Genomic DNA, 22663 nt, shown 5'->3' with positions numbered 1-22663 from the left:
TGTTGTGTATTTCACATGTTGAAGAGAATGATGTCTCTTCTCATGAGTTGGAGTTTATGGTTGGACAATTGGAGAATCCTTTTGGTATTCTCAATTTTGTTAAGAGTTTAAAAGATCAAGGAAACATATTCTACAAGCAGAATCAAATGGGCTCTGCTATTGCAAAATACTCTCTTGCTCTTAAGATAATGTCCTTTGCTTCAGTTTGTAGTGATGAGGATAAATTGATGTTTTCGAACATAGCTGTGTCCCTTAATCTGAACTTGGGTGCTTGTTTCATCAAGGTGAAAGACTATGACAAAGTGGGTCAATTATGTTCCGCGGTTTTGTGTTTTGATACTACTAATCTGAAAGCTTATTTCAGAAGAGCGATTGCGGCGTTAGGACTTCATAAGCCTACCTTAGTTTTCATGGATCTTGCACAACCCCTTAAGTTAGATCCTAAAAACAGTGAGTTCCAACAAAAACTAAAGGAAGTGATATCCTTATTAGGTTGGTCTCCGGATTTTGTTGATGAGGCACTTGCAATAACACGGCAGAATGAGAAGTTTAGAGATTATGTTCATTGTAGGAAGGAAGATAAAGGTAGGAAGTTAGGGAAAAAAGGGAAAAGAAAGGAAGAAGATGGTCGTGGTGATGGTCATGTTCGTAGGTATATAGGTGTGAAGGATGACACCAACATGGGAAAGAACGTTGATGGCAATTCTTTGGATTTGGAGGGCAAAGTCAACCCTACCAACCAGGATCTTAGGCCCAACGTTATAGATAACAATTGTGATCTGAAGGGAACTTCAGAAACAAAAAACTCAAATCTGACAGGGTCAAGTTTTCGGTTCTCAAGCCGAAAGCGATATGATTCCTATTTGCATCTCACTCCAACAATGTATGGAGCGATTTCCAAAGGGCGAACAATACAATACTATTGTTCTCTCCAAAAGAATTTCATTACCATCCGAGTAGCCAATCATGTAAGGAAGATGGATAGTGGTGTAACTCAAGAAAGTTCTACACCAATGGAGTTTAGTCACCCCCCTGTGGAAGGGCACGATAGGTGTGAAACAACTCCAAATTTGGTTCAAGAAGATTCCGCCATAGATATGGCAGGTCAAGAGTCATCATGTGAAGCTACATCGACACTCCTACCAATTTCGCCCGTTTCATCCCTTCTGCAAACATCCGTTCACCCAACTGCGTCTTCTTCTGAATTTTTGTTGGGTTCTGTCTCGTCTCCTTGCCCCCGGTTTCGAAGGAAAAATGTCCCTCTGCAAAGTAGGTTAAGCGGCTCTAAAAAATGTCTCGTCTTCCGTGTTTTTTACTAACTCTTTGTTTTGCAGGTTAAGCGGCTCTAAAAGAATTGCATCTTGCCCCATCGAATATACTTGGTTTCCTAATCGTAAGAAGTTGTATGGTCCGACCCTCAATGTCCTATCGTGTAATCTTGTTTTCTTTGCTTAGTTTAGATTGTAATTTTGCTTTTCGTTTATAGAACTCTTTGTCAAAAAAAATAAAAAAAAATCTGGCGCAAGACAAGCAATATATTATCTTCATACATCACACATTCAGATAATCAATACATAATCAACTACTTTATTTGCACGTTAGTCATGATGTACTCCTAGTGTTAACATGATATATATAATCGCACGTTAGTCATGATGTACATAATCAACCTATGTGTAACGTTACTCTCCTGCACGATGAATAATTAAATAAGAAAATTTAAGTTTTTTTTTTTAAAAAAAAAAAAAAAAAAAAATTTCAATTCTCCATTTATATGGAGTAATTCGGAAAATTTACATTAAAAACAAATTTAACAAGATCTTTTAATCTGCAATGTAACTAGTTCTAACGTGATTTGTACTTATATTGAAATTTTAGATTTTCTTGAATTGAAATTGTATATAAGTGTCGTTTGATTATCTTTTATTAATGAAATCTTTTTGTTTTTGTCAAAAAAAAAGGCGGGTCAATGGTGGAAATCTGGAAAATCGAGATTGTATTTTACAATATTTTACGTTTTATTAGTTAGCTTTTAACAACATTTTATATTTTATTAGGTATTTCCTTACAATATTTTATTTAGTTATTTATTAGGTAGGTTTTTACATGCAAAATAGAGCAAACCCACAATGCTCATAAACTGTAGATTTTAATGAAATCAACTGCGAATGAATTCCTAAATGAATTGGATAGAAAATATCGAAAATAGCCAAATTTGTAAACCTGATAAAGAAAAGAGAAGTGTTGGAGTTCTAATTAGAAGTATATTAAAAATAAAGCGGCTAACGCGTGCAATGTCATATAAGTTTTTTAAGTTAATTTAAATTAGGTCATGTTTGGTAAAAGTAGCGGGTAGCTTTTAGCGGTCGAGTAGCGGGTAACTGTTAAGGTAGCGAGTAGTGATTAATTAGTAGTGGGTAGAGGTTAGCTGTCAAATTAACGATTGATAGTTTGAGTGTTTGACAAAAGTAGTGGGTTGCAATAACAAAATATATCAAAATTCATATATATTGCATTAAAATTAATAAAAATTTGCCAAACGCTACTTGCTACTTTTAAATGCTACTATTTTTAACATTTGAGAAAAGCTACCTAAACGCCACCTCTATCGCTAACTGCTACTAAAATCGCTACCTTGCTAAACACTCTCAAATTTTTTCTAATAGTGTTTTGATTTGACTGGTCAAAACGCTAACCGCTACCTCAAACGCTACCTCCAATAGGGCCTTAGCTACTTTGAGCTCTAATGACTAGCTATTTACTTTCTCTGTCCCTGAATAACTGGCATAATCAACTTTTGCACACATGCCAATGCATTAATTTGACCTTATTTTTATATAATTAGATATTAAAGAAAATTATATTAAAAGTCATACTTGTATTATGAAACTTTATATTAATACCTATCTAAAAACATATTTTGTCAAGTTTTTATTACGTTAGTATAATACTCCCTCCGTCCCCTTTTGATAGTCTCTTTTGGGCATTTTTCACGAGAATTAATAAGCACAAATAAGAATAATAAAAGTACATTGAAAAAGTAAATTGACATTGGGTATGCAAAAAAGTAGGCCAATTGACCAGATTGGTAAATAAAAAATACCCTTAGTGACAAATTGGTAAAAAAACTTAATCCGGCGAAAATTTGGTAAAAAAAGCTAAATATATGCGACAATTTGGTAAAAAAAAACTCCGGCGACATTTAACCCAAAAAATCTTATTTTTGTCGACAAACTCTATAAAAATCTTAATTTAATTTGGTTTTTGTGTTTTTAAATTTATTTTTCCCATGTAAGATTTTGAATTACTATGCCATCCCCTTTTTATTTTGCTAAATCCCAATACCAATTTTTTTAACCCCTTTTTAAAAGAATTTCGTTAATAAGGGGTATGAAACTTAAGTGAAATTGATACTTCAACATTATTTTTTTTTTGAAATTTATTTCCAATAAAAGGGTTAATAAAAAAACATGAAAAACGAACTAAATTAAGTATTCGTGAGTACTTTGTCGGAAATTTTTGAATTTTTTGGGTTAATTGTCGCCTGAGATTATTTTATTTACCAAATTATCGCTTAGAGTTATTTTTTTTACCAATTTGTCGTCAGAATTATATTTTTTACCGAATTGTCGCTAAGAATCTTTTTTATTTACCCATCTGGTCAATTGGCCAAAAAAGTAGAGAGAGAAAATAATAAAAGTACATGGGAAAACAAAATTTACATGAAAAAGTTAAATTTGCACAAATATTGTTGCAAATTGGAGGGAATTTCGGTAAAAAAATTAATATTAATGGTTGTTGGAAAAAGCAAATGGGGCGAACATTTTGGGACTAAAATTTGTCCATAAGAGACTATCAAAAGGAGACGGATGAAGTATGTGAACAGTGCTATATTATTCTATCAGAGAGAGTACTATTTATGAAATGACTTCCAATAACTTATTTTATTTTATTCTACTATTAATGCAGTTTTAAATTAAAAATTTGAATAGGATCGGAATGCGTGTTGATCCCAAATTTTGAAAATTAGATAATACACCCGGGTGCACCATGTTCATGGTGCACCCGGGTAAACAAAAAAGGCGGAAAGAACATATAATGTTTGATAAAGAACATACCTATGTTTGACAAAGAACATACCTTTAATATGTTCTTTGAGTGTGATCAGTGTGTTCTTTGAGTAAAATTATATGTTCTTTACATTATAACTTATGTTATTTAACATATATTTTTTTTGGGTTTAACAATACAAAGTATGTTCTTTGAATTTGGCGTGTATGTTCTTTAAGGTCGTAATGACGTCCAAATTCTATTTTTATTATCATATGTCATATTTAAATTACTTTTATTATCATATATTCTTTGAGTTTGATTAGTGTGTTATTTAGGTATTAACTATATGTACTTTACAATATAAATTATGTTCTTTTAACATATGTTATTTTGAAATTTGATATTGAAATTTTAAATTATTTTTAATTGAAAATAATATTAGAGTAAAAAAACTAAATTATTATGGGAAGTTGAATTTTTTTTGGAGAGATAGAAAACTATTTTTTGGGGAAATGATATTTTTGGTAAGGATTTTTTAAGAGTTGATCAACATTGGCATGACTCGCTTTCCGACCCGATCCGGCCCGAAATAGGGTGGGTTTAGGCAAACCTAAAAATGCATTTTTAGTTAAAACTCGAACCGGGTTCGAAAAAAGCCCAAAACCCGCTACTTTTCTACGGGGTTTGGGCACGAGAAATTATGATATGGCCCGACCCTACTCGATTTTTTATCACCTCTAAATTTTTTCCGTTAATAATGTGTAATTTTTCAGAAAATTTTATTAAGTTTTTATCTCGTTCTTTTTATTATATCTTTATGTTCTTCGGTAATGCATGTTTTTGTCAAATACAAACATGTTCTTTGTCAAATACATTTATGTTCTTTATGAAACACAGGATGTTCTTTCCGCCTTTTATTTATTTATCCGTGTGTATGATGAGCATTGTACACCCGTGTGTATAAACCACAGATTACCAAATTCCCAATCGAGAATGTCAATTAAATAAAGAATAAAATCCAGATTTGTATAACCGTAAGTCATATTGAGCTGGATGCCGACGACTAACCAACAATAATTTGTACTTTATAATAATAGGTTGCATGCAATGAAATCTTACTAGTTACTATAAATAGGGTTCGGGTTGTAGGGTTAGAGGCATCCTCATTAAAAACTACTAGAGTTATTAAAAAAAAAGGCAAATAACTTTTTTAATCTTCTAATAGTAGCTACTTTACTAAAATCCCAAAAATGGAGGGCAAGAAAAATTATGTATTAAAAGTATTTGTCGTTCTTGCATTAGGTAATTTTATAATTATGCTTCGTAACTATATTTCTAAATTAAAATTGTATTGAGTTGAAATTTTATGAAAAAAATAAAATTACGACGTTATTAATTATATGTTTGTTATTAAAATCTACAAAGTATTTTTTACTAGCCAATATTAATTTTGGAATTTTGGTATGTATTGATAAATTTAAATTGCAGTGCAAATGATGATGGTTGGAAAAGTACAAGGATGTGCTGGTGTTGGAGAAGGTTGTGGGCTTTTAATTGGTGTTGTAATGGAGGTTCATGTTCAGATTCCTTGAGTGGAGGTGTATGTGTATATGGTAAGCCTTAGCAAAGCCCCTATTAAAACGTCTATATCGATTTAGCCCTTTGTTATACTCCGTATAACATATATACAGAGTAAAATGTAACATTATATATACTACCTTCGTTACAGGTTATGTGCAACGATTTGACATAAAGCAGAGAGGGAAAATGTCTAATCGTTGCACATAACCTATAACGGAGGTAGTATAATACTCGGTACGTACGCACAAATTGAAGATAGTAATGCACGCTTCTGATGAGTGGGATGTTATTTTTGCAGACTCATTCTCAGGTTGCAAGGGGCTTGGGGAAAGTTGTGGATTTTTTGATGCTCCATGTTGTGGAAAGAGGGTTTGTTCAGCCACCCTTTCGGGTGGCACTTGTTCAGACTAACTGCGACGTCCAAAATCTTCAACAATATATTCTCAATTAATCATCATGTCATATTTAAATTGTTGCGTGTATTTCACTTTTATTTCCATTTTAATCCCACTACTCAAATTGTAATTCTCCCTGGATTTGATTCGGAGTGCATAATAATAAGTTTTTTTTTAAGTATTAAGCATCGTTATCAATCTTATCATTATTACTAAATTGTACGGAGTACTCCGTATTATTTGCCAGATTTGCCACTGTGTATTATTCCACATAAACAGAATCAGCATTCATAGCTGCCGTCCGTCAAATCTGGCTGAAGACGAGCAATATATTGTCAAATCTCACAGATTATACATTCATCAGATAATCAATACATTTTCAGCTCCTTAATTCGATCATACTGTATGGTATATGTATATTGTATATAAATATACACATTAATGCTCAACCATTCTTACTTTATTTTGTCAAACCTACTCTGACGTACTCCTAAGTCCAAATACTCGTATAGATTGAAATAAATTTATAAAAATTTCTAAGATTTATTATGAGTAGGTTTATTTCTTAGGCAAGTTTAGTCGAGTTGATTTCATGTTGGGAATCTTAACACTAACAAAACCTGTTTAACAATTTAAAAAGTAAATGTGAGGTGTCATGTTAACATGATTAAATCAAACGTATTGAGAACCTTCGACAATAACTCAATATTTTCGTGTCTAATTTGTGTCGTGTCAACTTTAGGCACCTCTATTTAATTTCAAATAGGTTTACTCCCAAATACGAAGTACAAATCACAAAATTAAATAAAGTCAATAATAAAAATTTGAGATAGTCCAAATTAAAGTCAAAACAAACTAACATAAAACGGAGGAATTGAAGTACACGCTACTATATTCATTAGGTATATAAAACTTTGACTACAATATTTCACTAAATTATTAAAAATATATATTAGGAAACAGATGTATGCATGGTAGACCATAGGGCTACATATAATTAGAAGATAAAATTGGAAACAATAGGCATAATACATTATCATGCAAAATGTCCGTATTAAATAGGTGTTAATATTAAGTTTCATAACATCACTTTTAGTCAAATGGTGCACTAACAAGTAACAAGTATATCAACTTTGATTGTGTCAATTATTTAAGAATCAAGTTAATATAAAATAATAGTTAATGCATTTCCCTACCTTATAAAAAGTATGTCAACTTTGATTGTGTCAATTATAACTCTTAGGAATAGTGTGCTACCTATGTACAAAAATGTGTATTTACTTTTTTACCCTCATTAATATATTTAATGCTTTTTTTAATCATTAACATATCATCAATTCATTCAAAGTTGTTTCCAAAAATAAAAATAAAAATTGGGTCAACAAAAAAGTCCCTCGCTTAGGGTTTCGCAGCAGTCCCTCCTAGGGCGTAGTAGTTGAGTCGAGTTAGTATTTCCTAGTAATTTCCCTCCTATTTCCATCAATTTCTTGAATTACATTCATCTTTTTACTCTGTTTTGCTTTGATTTTCGATATGGCACATGATCTGGTGAAAGAATGGGAGAAATTAAAATTAACAGAAGACGAAGATGCGGTGATTGGGGCTGAATCCCTCGAGGCTGATATAGGAGAACAAAATGTGCAATTGAAGTTGACTTTGGTAGGGAAATTATGCACGATCAAACCCTATAACTCTGAGGCGATGAAACGAACCCTACAAACAGTTTGGAGTCTGAAGGAAGTTGTTGCAATTAGGGTCGTGGAAACCAACTTGTTTGTTTTCCAATTTTTCTGTGAGACTGATTAAGATCGTGTTATCGAGGGGTGTCCATGGTTCTTTGATGACAAGGTTCTGTTGATGAAAGAACTCCGGGGGGATGAACAACCCTCTGAGATCTCTTTTACCCATGCTCCAATGTGGGTTCGATTACTTGACGTTCCTTTTAATAGGCGTAATGCTGCTACGATGTATGATGTCGGAGAATTTCTTGGTGGTTTTATTGAACTAGACGAAGATGATCCTTTGGGATTGAGTGAATTCGTTCGACTAAGGATCAATGTTGATGTTAGGAAGCCTTTGCGAAGAGGATTTAAGCTAGCCACGGGTGTTAATTCATCAAAGTGGATAGACATGAAATACGAGAGACTGGCAGATTTTTGTTTCTTCTGTGGGATGCTAGACCACACGGATAGAGACTGTCACTCCAAAGAGCTTGCAAGGGCAGAAGAAGAAGAATTGGTATTTTAGTACGGTCCATGGCTGCGTGCAACTCCCAAAAAGAAAATAAAATTCAATATGTTCGAAAGGGAGAAGGAAAGAAAGTGGAAAGAAAATCTGAGTACTTGTTCATACACCAAACCAAAGAATTTTAATGATCCTGGTGTTATCAAACTCGGTCCTCCAGGGGCTGCTCGAAAATTGTGCTTTGGTTCCCCAAAATCCCTTTTTTTGGGTAATGAACAAGTCCACACTCAATCTGCCAGACAAGTACGCTTGGTACCTGAGAAGGCTGAAGGAAGCTCTATGATGGTCTTAAGATCAAAGAGCATTGATCAGAACAATAAAGCTGCCCCAATTCAAAACACTAATCTGGTGGATGGAAACTACGATGAGAACATGCCTGATCGGATTCAAGACTTCAACTCAGAAGCTACTGCTGCCAAAGTCATTCCTACTAGAAGCACCTCCCTTGACAATATCACCACGAGCAATGTTGTGCCTTCTGACCCGATGATCAATACGACGGGGGTTGAAGACAGACCAGTTAAAGAAAGAGGATGGAAGAGAAAGGATAGAGCTGCTATCTTGCGAAGCAAGGAAGCTACTGCTGGGACTCAATGCGCATTATCTTCAACCAACCGTAAAAGAAGTGTTGAAGTGAAAGAATCGAACAGTGAGAAGATGAAGAAAGTGAAGCTAGTTGACTCTTAGACCGGAGACGGAATAAATCAAGTAGAGGGTGTTGGCTGCAACCAACCCCTCGAAAAGCCATGAATACTCTATGCTGGAATGTTCGAGGGCTTGGCAATCCTCGAGCAGTTGGTGCACTCCGGAAATGGTGTGCTTCTCTTGCCCCTAATCTTGTTTTTCTTTCCGAAACTAAAATCAATAAAATTGCTGCTGAAAATGTAAAACATAGATTAGGCTTTGATTGTGCTTTTGGTGTTAGTAGCATAGGGCTCTCTGGTGGTTTATGTTTGTACTGGAACAATAGCTTGTTAGATTTTGTGCTTGTTCCTTCTCAGATCACCACATTTATGGAAAAGTTATTGTAGACACCCATTTGTGTCTCCCTAAAACCAAACCTAGTGATGAGTACCTTTCGCATCGAATCATAATCGGATGAAGCGAAAGTGTGGAAAGTTTAGTGTTGCGGAAGGTTTTCATTTCTTTTCTCTGTTTTTGAAAACTTATTTTAAGAAAACAGCCAATCCAGTTCGGTTGGTCCATTATATGGGTCTAATAGTAGTGTAGTTGGATGGGGCTTTCCAAGAGCTTTCCAACGATATATTATAAGCCCAATTCCGATGAATATTGAGGAAGTTATGACCAATTTACTAAACTTGGCCCGATTTGAGCCTTATGTACGGCCCAATGATCTAGGGGAGGGCCTAATATGATTTATCATTCCTAATGCAATTAGGAATGGTTTTAGTCTTCTAGATTCTTCTAGAATGTTCAATTCATTCCTAATTCAATTAGCATTGATAAATTGAATTTTGTTGACTTTTCAGAGTTTTAATTAAGATCAAAGAGCATTTTTGAGGAAAGATACGATTTTATCCTCTAGTACGGCAAATTTATCTGATTTTCGAAAACGCGTCAAAAACAGGACTAGCGCCTGACGCCCGGAATTGGCGCCTGACACTAGGACCTGGCGCTGGCATTGGCGCCTGGCGCCAATTAGCTGGTGCTGGCGCCAGCTCTGTTTTTTGTGCGCCAATGCTCTGTTTTGTTAATTTTATCTTTTTGGCTGATTTCTCTATAAATAACGTATTAAAAACTCCGTTTTCATTCATCAACAATCAGTTTTCAATTATATTCACCTACAACCAGTTTTCAATTCTCTTTCATTCTCTTTAATCATTCGCTAATTCTCATCAAGTTTTCTTTAATCATTCACCATCTCTTTCTTTCTCTTTTCTAAAAACCTAGCTTTTACATACAAAATTCCGCATTTGCATGACTTAGAAACACCTAGCCATATTCGAAGTTGGCTTCGCCCTAGACGTGAAAGGTTTAATTTCTGAGGGTTTGGTCCCAAATCTCTCTTTCAATTATTTAATTTAATTGTTTTGATTATTATTTTCCTTGAAGTTACTAACGTGTGTATTTTGTTATTAGAAAGAGGTACGAGGCATCAAAGTAAATGCTTTAATTGTTTTTATTGATGTTATGATGTAGAAATCATGTTTAGATTGTTATTATGATATTCCTAGTATCATGTCTAGGGTAACTTTAATATTAAATATGATTGTTACGATGCTTCCTATGTTCTTCCTAATATTTATGATTGTTAGTATCATGTTAGGGTTAAAGATTTGATTTTTATTACTTAGTGACATGCTAGGGTTTGTTATTAATCTTGTTAGTATCATGCCTAGGATCTTGCTATTATTATGCTTTAATATTAACATGAACATGAACATGATTATGATTATAATGATTATAATTTATGATGATTATTATTATTATTATTATTATTATTATTATTATTATTATTATTTTGATGATTATTATTTTATTTATGATGATTATTTATTATGATTATTATTTTTATGATTATTATTATCTTGATGATGATTATAATTTTGTTGTCATTATTGTGTTGCTTGATTATTTTATTGTTAATTCTTGATCACACCTTTTATGCATGTTTAAAGGGAATTGGTACTTGTAATCACGCTTAATAAGATAATTAATAATCTTGTTAGGGTTAATTTGATTATAATTCAAATGATCGTCGATAATAGTTTATTTGTGCATTAAATTCAACCAACATAGATAAATAGGTTTAGGGTAAACCTATTGATTGCATGTCAGTCAAAAAGCGCACATGAATACGATCAGAATAAAGTAGAGGCCTATTATTAGGGCAGGTTAAATCTCTTTTAGGTTGGATTTGTACCTTCATCCCCGAACCCTTATTTGGTTCAAGACCTTATGGAGTTGACGGTCTCTTGGATCGTTAAGGGGTGTAACCTTCACCCTGTGAACGGTTTACAAGTTCCTAAAACTTGTAGGCGACTCTTTTGCTCTATCTTCTTCCCTTTTGGACGCCACCGTACTTTAGTGTATGATCACAGTGGGGTTCGAGCTAGGGGTTAACGCTTGAAAATTATTCCCACAGTTTTTGGCGATTCCGCTGGGGAGGAATTCTATTTTAATTCCTGAATTTGTTTCGGCAATGATTTAGAATGAGTGGATGAGACTCTAAATGTTCTAAGTATTTCATGTGCGTAATTTTGATTAACATTATTGTCATATGCATAAAAAAGATCTCATTGGAAAGACCATCCGTAATGAGTTAAAAACATAGGATTTTACACGTAGGAAATTTGAGAAATATCTTTCACAACTAGGACCGAAATAACACCGCGCGAAACTGGAAAATTTTATCGAGCACAGAAAGCTGCTGAGGCATGTGGGAAGTAGCGCCAGAAGCCAGAGCTTGGCGCCAGACTTTTAGCCGTAGCGCCAGACGCCAGCCTTGGCGCCAGGTGCTACAGTAAAAAACTGGCGCCAGTCTTTGTTTGGTGGCGCTAACCTCCCCCAATACCGAGCCAGAAATATGCGTTCTAATTTCGACCTGTTTTTCGTATTGTTTGCTCGATCCTACTTCCTGATTGAATTTTTTCTCACTTTTCTGAAACCCATATGTGTTCTACATATGGACATAACCCTCTGGGAATTCATGCTCCATCTACCCGATTGAACGCTCTGTGAAACAAAGGGTACATCCGAGAATGTTGAATTCACTAAACCATGGAAGCGAGTTTTTTCTAAAACTCGCGGTGTCCCATCCACTCGCGCCAACCCTTCACGGTTAAGCTTCCACGCGGTGCATCCGGACAATTAACCATGGACCCTCTATTGACTAAACCATATCCCGAACTTTAGAGAAATAGAGCCATGGTTAGGTTGCAAACTCATTGCATCATATTGTGCCTACTTGACTAATTATGCATTATTTGTTGTGCATATATTCTATGTTTCTCTTAACCGTTTGTTTGAATTGTGTTGAGATTAAATAAATTAATGACTTAAAGAACTTTGCCTAATTAATTAATTAATTTAAGTAAATAAAGTCTAATATTTTAATCGGAATTGACCTAGTACGACTTTAGGCATACCCTAGTTGATTTATAACACCGAAAACAGTCCCAGACTGAAGCTCCAATATTGGCGCCAAAGTCTGAGCTGTAGCGCCACACTGTGGAGTGTGGCGCCTGGCGACAGCTCTGTCGTCTGGCGCCAAGCTACACAGTGTGACGCCAGTTCCGTCGTTTGGCTGACAGTTCGGATTATTGGTCGAGTCATCACCTAGTATATAATTAATCAGTTTGCTAATTAATTCGGTTAAGTTTTATTGTCAATAGTACTTGGTTGAGTCGTTAATCGAGTTTAGGCACTAAGTCCCATGGTCTTACACAAGAGTCCAAACATGTCACTTACACTCAACGCACACACCAATACACATACTTTGACCATGTCTAAGAGGGTCTTGTTTGCGCGTTTTTTTCGTCATTTTTTTAGGGGGGTAAGTCGGATATTAATAAATATTTTTATTTTTTTTCCTCCTTAAAATAAACCGTAAAGTCAAGTTGATTCGAGTCAAGTAATTAAAACGCAAAATGGTTTAATTTACAGCGCGTGGACAAGAAAAGAAGGATGGTTAATCAAGGACAACCTTTTCGTACAAGTCTAACTTTTCGACAAACCCATAGCTCGCAAGAGGAAATCTAAGACTATAATGGCAACACAAGAAGAAGTCAACGAGCTTAGGAACCAACTGGTTACCGTGACAGAGACATTGAAGCTCCTAACACTCAAGATCGATGATCCCGTGAAGCAACAACAGATGGACCTCATGCAAGAGAGTCTAAGCAAGCTATCTAGCGACTACAAGTTTCAAGGGCTTACATCACAAGGGGTCTCGGTGGACAAAGATCTTCTTCCGCAGAAGTTCAATGCCAACGACATCCCAAAATTGAGAGCAACTAATAACCCTTATTTTCATTTAAGAGATTTCGAAACAATAATGAGTATTAAGGGTATCGATAAGAAGGTTTTCCCCTCTCTGTTCTCACTATCTCTCGTGATCGTTTGCCAACAATGGTTCTTTTATCTCGAGAAAGAAAAGACCTCTACTTGGGAGTCCATAGCAAACGCTTTCGTTGATAGGTACAAGTGCAACATTCAAGTTGAGACTGACCATAGGGAACTTGAAATCCTCAAACAGAAAGAGAACGAAGGCTTCACCTCTTTCTTTAACAAATGGAGAGAAACCTCAGCCAAGATGATTGAGGTGCCAAGTGAAAAAGAGTCTGTGAGATTGTTCATCAAGAACCTTCAAGAAAAATATTCCAAGCATCTCAAGTATCAAAATAATCTCCATACCTTCAAGGTCGTCTAAACATTGGGATCAATATTGAAGACGACCTGGCTAAGTTAAAAGCTGTCAACAATAACTCTAACAGTGGCTGGAAAGGAAAGAAGAACGACAATCCTTCTTCTTCCAAAACCATCCACTCAAACCATGTTATCACTTTTAATTTAGGTGAAGTCCTTGCTATGAATAATCAAGGACAAAAGAAACCATTTAGGAGAAACTTTACTCCTATCGGCATGAGTTATGACACCGCATTTGATAGATTAAATGCAAAAGGTCTTATAACTCCTATCGGACCATTTGGGGATCCATCAGTCGAGAAGAGGTCAGCTAATTGGAACCCCAATGCACACTGTAAGTATCACCAAGGTAGGGGCCATCTCACCGAAAACTGTTGGAAGCTTAAGGAAGCTATCCAAGACTTAATTGATAACAACAAGCTGTCGTTGCCCCCTGCCAGTAAGAAGCCAAGAATTGATAATGCACCTCTTGCTCATGCCTTGGCCATCTCTGATGAGGAAAATGAGGTTTACCCCTCGTCTCTCATTAGACCTGTCAAAGAAATCTATGCCACAGAAAAGGAGGAGGAAACCTTTTTTGATGTCAAAGATAACCTTCCAGAACCGGCAAGTAAGGAAGATATACAATTGCTCACACTGTCTATGATGGAGGTATCGCATTTACTACGTGAAGCTCTCAAAGATATAAAGGAACCCCAAAAGAAACATGACGAGGTTCCACTTCTGAAAGATGAACCCAAGAGAGAATTCACACCCAAGAAAACGACTTACGAGGCGAAGCGTTTTCCTTTACAGGTCACTGAAAAAACCCAAGAAGAGTAATAGAATCTACACTCCAATTGGGATCCCATATGCACAAATGTTCGAAATGCTCTCCGAGAACGGCGAGATCAAACCTCTCGAACCGAGACCATTCGAATCATTGAAAAGGACGGATAGATATTACTGCCAGTATCATCAATCAGGGGGTCATACTATAGAAAACTGTTTCAAATTCAAAGATTTGGTTCAGAAAATGACAGATGAAAAGAAACTAGTCCAAGTGCAACAAGAAGACGATGCAACCATCAATGGAGTTTGGGACAGTGATAAAGAAGATGTCTATCTAAAAGACATAGTAGGACCTCCACCTTCTGTGTCATACGCCACAGATGACTTTTGGGCTGAAGAAGACTCATCGATAGACGTCCTCACAAGATCCGGGAGAATGCAACCTCCCGTTTCAACACAACCTATGCCTACCACACAACAAGTTCCCATACCTATCATTGAAGGCAATGATATTGTTAAGCAGTTTAAGAAGACAAAAGTTGAGATGAACGTATGGAAACTCTTGGCAACATCTCGAGAACATAGGTTGGCCGTAATGAATGCTGATAACTTGCTATTTGATACGATTTTAGGGTGTTTTGAACCTAGTTTACTTGATAAAAATTGCGTTTTGGTTCATTTTTACTCTATTATTATGCAATTTTTGTGTATCCTATGCTTCACGGGTTGTTGGTGTTTTTGTTGAGATTTTAGGTTCAAAAGAACGACCAAATGTAGCTCATGGATACAAAGCCGAGGTTAGAAGCAAGAAGATGGATGAAAGAAGCCAAGGAAAGGAGCATTATAGAAGAAAAGATGAAAAAAGGGGCTTAGAAGACCCTGCACGGCCGTGCCAGACCTTGCACGTCCGTGCAGGAGGTTCCAGAAAGCTTCAGCAAGCTGCCAAGGCCTGCACAGCCGTGCTTAATCTGGCACGTCCGTGCAGAAGAGGGTGCACGGCCGTGCCAGACTTTGCACGTCCGTGCAGGAGTGCTCCAGAAACTCAGAACATTCTGCCAAGGCATGCACGGACGTGCTAAATTAGTGTTCTCTCATAGGGGGCTTTTCTATTCTTTCTTCATCTCCCTCATCTTTCTTTGTGGCTCCCTCATCACTCTTTTGCTCTTTTCTCTCAACTTCAACTAATTCATTTTCAAAATCATCCTCACTTCTCACCACAACTCCCTCATCTCTCTTTTGTGGTTCCTCTTCACTCATAACCGGGCCCTCATAACCCCTTCCCGATCTCAACGTGATAGCCTTAGCTTGCTCCTTTGGGTTCACTACCGTTGAGCTTGGAAAGTGACCACTAGGATTGGAGGATGAACTTCCAACTTGTTGTGCAATTTGAGCCAATTGGCCCTCCATTATCTTATTATGTGCTTGGAGTTGTTGGATGTTTGCATTCATCTCCGCATTGTTCCTTATTTGTTGAGTCATGAAAGTTTCAAGAACGGACTCAAGGCTAGTCTTTTGAGGAGGTGGAGGAGGAGGAGCGGGTTGGTTATATTGGGATCTTTGGTGGTTTTGATCCCTTTGGTTGGGATGGCGGTATGGAGCTTGTTGGTTTTGAGATTGAGGTTGGTTGTAGTGGTTTAGAGGTTGGGTTTGATTTTGGTTGTAGTTATTTTGTGGGGGGCCTTAGTTGTATTGCTTCCATCCCGTGTTATGTTGGGGCTTCCAACCTTGATTGTGGGATTGGGAGTATTGTTCATTCCTTTGCCCAATTGCCGCCGCTTGCTCTTGATTCGTTGAGTTGCAATAAGAGGACAAGTGATCATTTCCTCCACAAGTCTCACAAGACATGACTTGCGAGGAAGAGCTTGAGGGTGTGAGGGTGGCTTGATCTAGCTTGTGAGATAGCATATCAAACTTTGATGCAATAAGATCTATTGCACTAAGATCATGAATTCCGCCCTTCTTTGTTTGAGGTTGCCTTCTATCACCTCCATATGCATAATGCTTGGCCACTTCTTCAATCATCTTGTATATATCGTCCACCGATAGCTTTTTGAGGCTACCACCGGCCCCGGAATCGAGGTTGGCCCTTGAAATAGGAGTAAGACCGTCATAGAAGCTTTGTACAATGATCCATGATGTAAAACCATGGTGGGGGCATTTCCTTGTGTAATCTTTGAAACGCTCCCAAGCTTCACTCAATGTTTCATCAATGTCTTGATTGAAATTGGTGATCTTTCTTCTTAATTCGGCGGTCTTTTCCGGAGGACAATACTTTCCAAGAAAGGCTCTAGTGACTTCGTCCCATGTACTCAATGATCCCTCTTCAACCGTTCTCAACCAATGTTTTGCTTTATCACGAGGGATAATTGAAACATGTGCATACGGATGAACTCTTCCGAAATGTTGTTTTGCTTGATAGCTGTACACAACTCAAGAAAGTTGTCCAAATGAGCAAAAGGACACTCATGAGGACTACCTCCGAATTGATCGCTTTGAATCATACGGATGAGTTGAGGTGAAAGTTCAAAGTTGTTTGCATTTGTGGTGGGAAGACGTATGCCACTCCGAAGTTGGAATGCGTTGGGGTGGTTATAGTCTCTTAACAATGGTTGAGGAGGATTCTCTCCCATGTTATCTTCTTCGTTAGTTCCAAAAACCTCTTCCGGATCGGAATCCGAATATACAATGGAAAACTCGGGTGTGCCTTGCAAGAGTCTCCTCACGTTTCTCAAAGTCCTATTTAGCTCTGGATCAACGGGAATAAGCGGTGATTGCTTACTCTTTCGTGTCATGCAAAGTCAAACAAAGCTAAGAAAAACGTTAGCAATGACTATCACAAGTTAAACACACATAAACAAAAATTAAGGTAAGAAAACTACTATACATATACACACATCTAGTCTCATTCAACAATAATACATTCAATGTGACTTTGCCTCCCCGGCAACGACGCCAAAATTTGATAGGCCGTCGTCGAGCCTACCAAAGATAATAATTCCTATCTTGGTCTCACTAACAATAGTAAGGGTAAGAAAGGGTCGAACCCAAGAGAGGCGTTGAATCAACCACCGAGTACTACCGTTTAAATAAGCTAAACGAATTCTAAATTGGGTTGGTTTTGAGTAACTTCTTCTAACACAATTCAACTAAGCTAAGAGGAGGTTAACAATATTTAGAGGAATCTAGGGCTCGGGTTATACCACTCAATTTCATCACAATTCACAATTAGTGTGCAACAATCAAGGTAAATTAATGGGATAAATTAGAGGAAGTCATCTAAAGCACCCAACTACTCTCTCAAGCTAGAGGGATTACTTGAATCATGAATACAACCTACTCTCATGGTTACATAGCATAAAACAAGTGTTAAAGCATAATCACGATGACATAAACATTCCCTTGACCGGTAATCCCTATTCTCATGGCATTTCGGGTCAATCAAGCATAAGGGAGCTAACTCAAGTTCATCTCTCGATCCTTCGTTGAGAAAGCTTGGATAAATAGTTCTAGCAATGGCCATATACAAGAACTAAACAATTAAACCACTTAAGCTCAACTAATTAACATCCCACAACAACCAAATTAGCACATGCAACAAGTAATTAGTGACTACATTGAGGGTTTTGCCCAAACCTTAGAATTTAGACTACTCACAATCCATGGGGGTTAAAGCAATTAAAGATTTCAAGCAATTCATGAACAAATTCAAACTAAGGATTAAGCTAATTAACAATCCAAAACATGCAAGAACTAGCAAATAATTAACAACAAAGTAAAGAGAAGTAGAAAAGATGAGTAAGAAATGGTTACTATGAAGCTTCAAGGTGAGCAACAATGGTGGATTTTGTCTTCTACAATGATTAAATTGAATAATTCCAAGCTAATAATTGAGAACTAACTAATGATTTGAGAATTTAATGTTCTAAGACTACAAACTAAGAGAAAAGCTCTAAAAAAAAAACTGTCTACCTCCCTCAAATGAGCTCTAAAGGGGTACTTATATGACCCCCAAATAAAAAGGACGGAGAAAACAAGGAAGGAGTTCGACTGCAGGTCTGCACGGACGTGCCAGATTTGGCACGGACGTGCAAGGCTAAGCACGGCCGTTCCAAGTTCGGCACGGACGTGCAGAGGGGGCAGAATTGAGGCAGAACGTACTGCTAAGAATAGAGCAGTTCCGCACGGACGTGCGGAAATTGGCACGGTCGTGCAGCTACATCCGTGCAGGCCTTGGCAGAATGTTCTGAGTTTCTGGAGCACTCCTGCACGGACGTGCAAAGTCTGGCACGGCCGTGCACCCTCTTCTGCACGGACGTGCCAGATTAAGCACGGCCATGCAGGCCTTGGCAGCTTGCTGAAGCTTTCTGGAACCTCCTGCACGGACGTGCAAGGTCTGGCACGGCCGTGCAGGGTCTTCTAAGCCCCTTTTTTCATCTTTTCTTCTATAATGCTCCTTTCCTTGGCTTCTTTCATCCATCTTCTTGCTTCTAACCTCGGCTTTGTATCCATGGGCTCCATTTGGTCGTTCTTTTAAACCTAAAATCTCAACAAAAACACCAACAACCCGTGAAGCATAGGATACACAAAAATTGCATAATAATAGAGTAAAAATGAACCAAAACGCAATTTTTATCAAGTAAACTAGGTTCAAAACACCCTAAAATCGTATCAAATAGCAAGTTATCAAATGCCTTGGATAAAATTGAGATAGATTCTGACACTACCCCTGAGGGATTAGCCAACTTCCTCACAAGTGATCTTCCTAGTCCAATTAATATGATAACCTTTTCTGACAAGGATTTACCCCAAGAAGGTGACAAACACTACAAGGCATTAAACCTTACAGTAGTTTGCAAGAGTATGAATGTTCCTATGACTCTTGTAGATAATGGATCGGCCATCAACGTCTGTCCACTTAGAATTGCGAGGATGATAGGCATAAGGGACAAAGATTTAACTCCGTCTACACAAGGAATAAGGGCCTATGACAACACTCGTCGTCAAGCTATTGGCAAAATTACTCTGAATGTAACGACGGGAGCAATAGAACATGCTACTACTTTCCAAGTAGTAGACATTAAAGCTTCGTTCAATTTGTTTTTGGGACGCCCTTGGCTTCATGACCTAAAGGCCTTCCCCTCATCTCTCCACCAACAAGTAAAAGCTATAGTTGGGAGAATTCCTATCACCATCGATGCTTCGCCTATGAGGATCAAATCTATAGAGAATCCAATCATTAATGTGGAGCACGACGAGGATGATGAAGATTTATGGGGCTTTAACGAAGAAGTCTCCTTAATCCAGGAGGATGAAAGGACCCCTCTTTGCCATGACCCCCATTCCAACATGATTGTAAACGCCATGCTGAAGAAACAAGGACATTTTCCTGGGATGACCCTAGGAAAGAAGAAAGGAATGGCAAAATCGCTGGAGTCACCTGGCCTCCCTAAGTTAGACACTTTCGGACTTGGTTTCGAACTGACTCGGAAAGATCTCAAGCGAGCCTAGGAAAAGTCAAAGGCATGTAGAGACGCTCGCATTCAAACGAAAGCAATTCCAATGGATCAGTACCCTCTTACACTTAATGGTCAATTTATAAAAGAGGGAGAGGACTATCCAGGCCATGAATTTCCCGAGCCATCCGTTGTAAACGACATAAGACAACCGGGATTCGAAATTTTCTTGGATTGTTATTTCACAGATGAAATCCCAACTCCTATCCACAAGGAGAAAGCACCCCCATGCTTTGACTTTAACGTCATGGGATTACTGTTTGGGCGAGAAAAGAATGATCCAACTTATAAAGAGGATAACTCCTCGCTCATTCAAACAGTCCTACAAAGCGAAAGCTTCGATCCCTCGAATTAATCACTCCAGCTGAAGGATCACTACAAGGGTGGCGCAAAACTATCAAAGTGACTACTCCAAACGGAAGGAAGATATCCATTACAACAGGGCAAGGAACGATGTTTGAAGAGTCGTCTGAGTCAGAGTCTGATCAGAGTCCTTCCCCCTAGAGTCTTCTAAGTCTTTAGTAGTAGCACCTTCCCCTCCTATTTATTCTCCTAGAATAGTTAGTGATCAAGTCCCTGAGGACATATCACTCTTTGATGTAATGATCTCGGAGTATAATAATATTTCTCCTTCTCCTTATTTCTCGTGTTCTTCTCTAACCCAAGATGACGAGCATTGCTTAACTAACAATGAAAAAGACAAAGAAATTATTAAAGCAATGGAAACACTCGAAAAGAAAACACTGGCAATTGAAGAAACTGAAACGGTTGACATCTCAAATGATTCAACCCATAAAAGAGAAGTTAAAATCGGATTAACACTGAATAAACAAGAAAGAACCGATTTAATTAACTTACTTAAAGAATTTATCAATGTATTTGCTTGGTCATACGAAGATATGTCAGGCATTAATAGAGAGATAGCTCAACACACTATACCACTAATTCCAGGAATGAAACCCGTAAAACAAAAGTTACGTTGAATGAAACCCGACGTAGCTCTTAAAATAAAAGAAGAAGTTCAAAAACAAATAACGACAGGTTTAAACAAGGTATCCAAATACCCCGAATGGGTTGCCAACGTCGTCCCAGTTCCGAAGAAAGACGGAAGGGTAAGAATGTGTGTCGACTATCGAGATCTAAATAAGGGAAGTCCAAAGGACGAATTCCCTTTGCCACACATCGATATTATGGTAGATAACACGGCAAATCACGCGCTCCTCTCGTTCATGGATGGGTACGCAAGTTACAACTAGATTCTCATGGCAGAAGAAGACATGGAGAAAACAACTTTTATAACACCATGGGGCACTTACTACTACACGGTAATGACATTCGGGTTGAAAAACGCGGGTGCTACTTACCAACGTGCGGCAACTGCCTTACTCCATGACATGATGCATAAAGAAGTCGAGGTATATGTCGACGACATTATTGTAAAATCAAAAGACCGTCCAGGACACAAGTAGCCTTAAGGAAGTTTTTTGAAAGGCTAAGAAAATATAGTATGAGGTTGAATCCATCTAAGTGCGCTTTTGGAGTCACCTCAGGCAAGCTGTTGGGATATGTAATAAGCTCTAGAGGAATAGAGGTAGACCCAACCAAGATCAAAGCAATCATGTCAATGCCACCGCCCAAGACTGAGAAACATATTCGAGGATTTATTGGCCGGTTGCAATACATAAGTAGGTTCATATCAAAGTTGACGACAATATGTGAACCAATCTTTAAAAAGCTCAAGAAGAATGTACCAGTGATATGGGATGACGAGTGTCAAAAATCCTTTGAAAAGATCAAAGCCTATCTCGCAAATCCTCCCGTATTAGCACCAGCACTTCCCGAAATACCTCTTAGGTTATATTTGACGGTTACCAAAGAGACAATGGGAGCTATGCTAGCACAAGAAGTAGAAGGCAAAGAGAATGCAATCTACTACCTAAGCAAGAAAATGCTCGAATACGAAACACGCTATACGCCACTCGAGAAGTTGTGCCTCGCCTTGGTGTGGGCCACAACCAAGTTAAGACATTACATGCTAGTGCATACCGTCTTCGTAGTCTCCCGACTAGATCCACTCAAGTATCTATTTGAGAAATCTACACTCAATGGACGCATATCGAGATGGATAGTTAATCTAGCCCAGTTTGATGTAAGGTTCATGCCACAGAAAGCTATCAAAGGATCCGTGGTGTCAGACTTTCTAGAAGATTTTCCAATAGAAGACTCGACGCCAATACAAGACAACGAATTTCCAGACGAAGACCTAATGGTTACTGAAGATGATACTTGGACCTTATACTTCGACGGAGCCTCAAACCAAATGGGATGTGGCGTTGGAGTATTACTAGTATCACCTAAAGAAGAGCATGTTCCAATCTCTATAAAGCTCGATTTCGACGTTATCAACAATGCTGCTGAATATGAAGCATGCGTGGTAGGCCTTGAAACAGCTTTGGCATTGGGAGTAAAAAGGTTAAGGATATTCGGAGACTCTTCCTTGATCATCAATCAAATATCCAAAAGATGGAAAGTAAGGAGCGAAAGTCTAGCCCCTTACCAAACCTATCTGGAAACTCTTACCGATCAGTTAGAGAAGGTAGAATACACATATCTACCTAGGGAAGAAAATCAATTTGCTGATGCTTTGGCAAGACTAGCCTCAATGGTTAAGATTCCCACGGAAATCGAGCAAATGCCTCTAACCATAGAAAAAAGGCA

The 22663-nt window shown here is 37.6% G+C and overlaps 1 long non-coding RNA gene across 1 annotated transcript; it reads left to right on the top strand.

Moving 5' to 3' along the window:
* Nucleotides 1-5227: 5227 nt before the first annotated feature.
* LOC110710516 lies at nt 5228-6186 on the top strand. Its single transcript, XR_002509169.1, has 3 exons — nt 5228-5355; nt 5542-5666; nt 5933-6186. It is a non-coding gene; the product is annotated as an uncharacterized LOC110710516 (long non-coding RNA).
* The last annotated feature ends 16477 nt before the right edge of the window (nt 6187-22663 follow it).

This window comes from Chenopodium quinoa, unplaced genomic scaffold (genome assembly GCF_001683475.1).
Source record: "Chenopodium quinoa cultivar QQ74 unplaced genomic scaffold, ASM168347v1, whole genome shotgun sequence".
NCBI classification, from domain to species: domain Eukaryota; kingdom Viridiplantae; phylum Streptophyta; class Magnoliopsida; order Caryophyllales; family Amaranthaceae; genus Chenopodium; species Chenopodium quinoa.
This window is presented reverse-complemented; position numbering and strand designations above follow the sequence as displayed.